Here is a 4,954-nt window from a genome sequence, read left to right on the forward strand (position 1 = left end):
TGCGTTGGTTTTCCCTTGAAGAGGAAAGGGTGATGCAGCAAAGTAGCGTAAGTATTTCCCTCGGTTTTTGAGAACTAAGGTATCAATCCAGTAGGAGACTGCACGCAAGTCACCTTGCACCTACACAAACAAATAAAATCCCTTCACGGCCACTTGCAAAAGTGAAATTTGATAGAGATAATATGATAAATATTTTTGGTATTTTTATGATATAGATTGAAAGTAAAGATTGCAAAGTAAAATAGATTGGAAACTTATATGATGGAAAATAGACCCGGGGGCCATAGGTTTCACTAGTGGCTTCTCTCAAGATAGCATAAGTATTACGGTGGATAAACAAATTACTGTCGAGCAATTGATAGAAAAGTGCATAATTATGAGAATATCTAGGCATGATCATGTATATAGGCATCACGTTCGCGACAAGTAGACCGAAACGATTCTGCAGCTACTACTATTACTCCACACATCGACTGCTATCCAGCATGCATCTAGAGTATTAAGTTCATAAGAACAGAGTAACAAATTAGGCAAGATGGCATGATGTAGAGGGATAAACTCAAGCAATATGATATAAACCCCATCTTTTTATCCTCGATGGCAACAATACAATACGTGCCTTGCTTCCCCTGCTGTCACTGGGAAAGGACACTGCAAGATTGAACCCATAGCTAAGCACTTCTCCCATTGCAAGAAAGATCAATCTAGTAGGCCAAACCAAACTAATAATTCGAAGAGACTTGCAAAGATAAAAAATCATACATAAAAGATTTTAGAGAAGAATCAAATACTATTCATAGATAATCTTGATCATAAACCCACAATTCATCGGATCTCGACAAATACACCGCAAAAAGAATTACATCGAATAGATCTCCAAGAAGATCAAGGAGAACTTTGTATTGAGATCCAAAGAGAGAGAAGAAGACATATAGCTAATAACTACGGACCCGAAGGTCTGTGGTAAACTACTCACACATCATCGGAGAGGCTATGGTGTTGATGTAGAAGCCCTCCGTGATCGATTCCCCCTCCGGCGGAGCTCCAGAAAAGTCCCCAAGATGGGGTCTCTTAGGCACAGAAGGTTGCGGCAGTGGAAATAGGGTTTCGTAGTGCTCCTAGATGTTTTCGGGGTATGTGGGTATATATAGGAGGAAGAAGTACGTCGGTGGAGCTGCGAGGGGCCCACGAGGGTGGAGGCGCGTCCCCCTGCCTCGTGGCCTCCTCGCTTCTTTCTTGACGTCCACTCCAAGTCTCCTGGATCATGTTTGTTCCAAAAATAACTCTCCCGAAGGTTTCATTCCGTTTGGATTCCATTTGATATTCCTTTTCAGCGAAACACTGAAATAGGCAAAAAAAACAGCAATTTGCACTGGGCCTTTGGTTAGTAGGTTAGTCCCAAAAATAGTATAAAAAGGTAAATTAAAGCCCATTAAGCATCCAATACAGATAATATAATAGCATGGAACAATCAAAAATTATAGATACATTGGAGACGTATCAAGGATGCTAGAGATAAGGATCAAAGGTTGGAGTGGAATCCTCTTGATCTCAACACAAGGGTAGATGCAGGGCCGGTCCTGAGATTTTGGAGGCCCGGGGTGAAACTATAATCCGAAGCCCTTCAATATAAATATACTAATAAACATTTTGATGCGTTTTAACAAGAATATTTACATCAAATATAGGTAATACATTTCGTAACTGTGTCGTTGTGGTGGCCAATGGACACGGCACGGTCTCCTCTCGGTGACTCAACCTCTGATCTCCCGACTTGGTTATGTCTGTACCGGTCTTGGAAAATTTTGGAGTTAGATGGCTCCATATACATGCACAGTAGATCCTAGAGGCTGGAGATCAAACCATGAATGGGGCTATAATTCTTTAGGAAAACATCTGTCAAGATTTGATTGTTTGTAAGTATAATTCAAAGTACAGTACAAGGAAAAAGATCCAACATACCTCGAATTTTCTGGAGAGCTATACAACAACGCTACTAGGAGTTAGTCCTCATAAATTCCAATCATCTCTATGTGGGAGGTTGGTCCTCATAAATTCAGTACTAAGTAACACGGTACTGTATATGATTTCCTTCTTCCAATTGCCAAAAAGAGTTTTACATAGATTGGGTTACTTTCGATCAAGATTCTTTTGGCAAGGATATAGCGAGAGAAAGAAATATAGGCTGACTAAATGGAGTGTGGTTTGCCATCCCAAGGACCAAGGTGGGTTGGGCATTCATGACCTTGAGGTTAAGAATAGGGCCCTCCTTGGAAAATGGTTGTTTAAGTTGTTGTTCAAAGATGGTGTATGGCAAACCCTCCTTAGGAGAAAATATGTGGGTTCAAGGCGATATCCTAGGTATACTGGAAGCCTGGGGACTCTCATTTTTGGGCGGGATTAATGGCAATGAAGGAATATTTCTTCCGCTATGGGTCCTTCTCAATTAAGGATGGCTCGAAAATTAGATTTTGTGAGGATAAATGGTTAGGTAATGATACTCTCCGGGAACAATATCCAGCTCTATACAATATTGTACGTCACAAGGGTGATACTATTGCCAAGGTTTCAGAATCATTTCCGCCAAATGTGATGTTTAGAAGGGATTTAATTGGACCTAGACTCCAATCATGGAACATACTACTTCAACGATTAACCACGGCACAATTGTCATAGGGGTCCGATTTATCTCGTTGGAACCTACATGGGAATGGGCAATTCTCAGTGGAGTCTATGTATAGAGCTTTGATCCAGTCTGACATGCCAGTTGATAATAAGAAGAAGATCTAGAAGATGAAGATACCTCTTAAGAATAAAATCTTTGCATGGTATCTTCATCGCGGAGTCATTCTTACTAAAGATAACCTTGAATTGGCATGCAAGTACGCAATGTGTATTTTATCTGCATGATGAGACAATAAAACATTTGTTCTTCCAATGTAAATTGGCTCGTTCTATATGGCCGGTCACCCATAGCTTCTGGCTTGTATCCTCCTTGTAGTGTTGCTAATATATTTGGCAACTGGTTACATGGGATTGATCACAGGTTCAGAATTCTACTTAGGGTGGGAGCGCTTGCCGTGATTTGGTCACTTTGGCTATGTAGAAATGATAAGATTTTTAATGACAAAAGTACTTCGCTTATGCAAGTTATCTACAGATGTACCGGCCATTTCGTTTATGGTCCTCTCTACAACGAATGGAGAATCGAGACCTATTTACGGAGGTGTGTACACGATTGGAGGCTACGGCGAGGGATACTTTTACCCAAGATGGGTGGCGGCATGATCTTAGGATTGGGCCACCGATAGTTTAGGCACTATACAGATATACATTTTTATTTGTATTACGCCTTCCTATTTTATTTTCGCTTGTCGTGAGGACTTTGTTGGAAGTGTGCATCTTAGTTATGCAGAGGCCGGGTATAATACTTAAACCTTTTAAGTAATAAAGCGCCCCCTTTTGAAAAAAGTAGTTAGTCAAATGTCCACCTACTCAGCTCCAAGTCGTGATATTCCTTGATGTAATCCAGAAAAAAAGATAGTGTTACCTTCTGCTTGTTCCTTTCTGATTATGTTGCTGCCCTATATGTTCATATCCTAAAACTTTATCTTTATCAGCATCATGTCCACGAGCCCATTTTCATCACATAAAAGTCTGGACATGTAGGCAATAGATAATAGATTAGACCGGTGTATATAGAAAGAATCAAGAAGGCATGCAGATACAGAATGGGGCCATGGCGTACGATATTGGATCGGCACAGAAGAACTACACGGAACAGTCGATGAACTCGTCCGACGAATCAAAGTGAAAAATCTACGACATGGTGGTTCTGGCCGAAAGCTAGGGCTTTGCGTTGCGCGGAGTCAGGGAGGAATCAACTCAACCAGTGTATGCATTGTCTGCGCTGTTTGCTGCCACTGGTGCATCGGCCTTCGGCCATTGGGCTATTCCCAGTATGGAAGCATGCCCTAGGTGGGCCCCCTTCATTTTGGGGGCCTGGGCGACTGCCCCTCCTGCCCCCCCCCAGGGTCGGGCCTTGGTAGATGGTTCTCTCTTAGAAAATGGATATGGGAAGTGGTACGTTCGTACTGGTTGCTATTTGAGAGTTGTTGGAATGGGTGCGGGTATGTATGGGCAACACCAAAAATCTAACCGTTACACACCTTTATGCACTACTCGATGGGACCGGGTGAAAACAGTCATTTTAAAAATTTGGGTTAGATCCACCGAAGCGGGTAGCCTTAACCACAGTGTGCTAGAGGAAAGTCCAAAGACCGTTCCCGTCCCTGTTAGGGGAGATGCCAACCGTCTCTCCTTTTTATGAACATGGTGAAAACAATCATTGGGAGCGAATAACACAAAAGGTTTGAACTTTAGGCTTTACAATGAGACCGAATGAAACCTCTCAGTGGGACCGAAGGGCCAACTCGGTGAGATCGATACACTAGGGTTTAGGAAGTGGCTATGTCAAGTGTATCTGAATAAGTCCCGCTGGATTTGTATCAGTGGGACCAAGATTGACTTTAGGACTTTGAACATATATGAATGTGATAATGTGACCGAGGATTTTGAAGCAATATTGTCGGATTACAGGTTTCGGCAAACCCTTGAGGTTCGAACTCTGGGGTGCGCACGAAGATCTCTCCCTAGCTCGCTCTCATAACGATCTCAAGGCCTAGCTCGCCGAACCCAAGGAACAAGAGACATGAGGGTTTATACTAGTTCGGGCCACCGTTGTGGTGCAATACCCTACTCCAGTGTGGTGTGGTGGATTGCCTCGTGGGTTGAGGATGAATAAGTACAATGGATGAATAGCCTCTTGAGGAGAGGTGTTCTTGAGCTCGATGAGTTGTTGAGTCTAAGGATGGTCCGAATGATCCCCCTGAATGATCCACCCCCCTACTAGGGTGGTGGCTAGTCCTATTGATAGAGGCCCTGGTCCTCTTCC

General features: G+C 42.8%; 1 non-coding gene across 1 annotated transcript; it reads right to left on the reverse strand.

The window, feature by feature from the left end:
- Positions 1 to 4,211: 4,211 nt before the first annotated feature.
- Positions 4,212 to 4,334, reverse strand: LOC119290381. Its single transcript, XR_005141892.1, has one exon. It is a non-coding gene; the product is annotated as a U6atac minor spliceosomal RNA (small nuclear RNA).
- Between the last annotated feature and the right edge of the window lie 620 nt (positions 4,335 to 4,954).

Source organism: Triticum dicoccoides, chromosome 4A (assembly GCF_002162155.2).
Source record: "Triticum dicoccoides isolate Atlit2015 ecotype Zavitan chromosome 4A, WEW_v2.0, whole genome shotgun sequence".
Lineage (NCBI taxonomy): Eukaryota > Viridiplantae > Streptophyta > Magnoliopsida > Poales > Poaceae > Triticum > Triticum dicoccoides.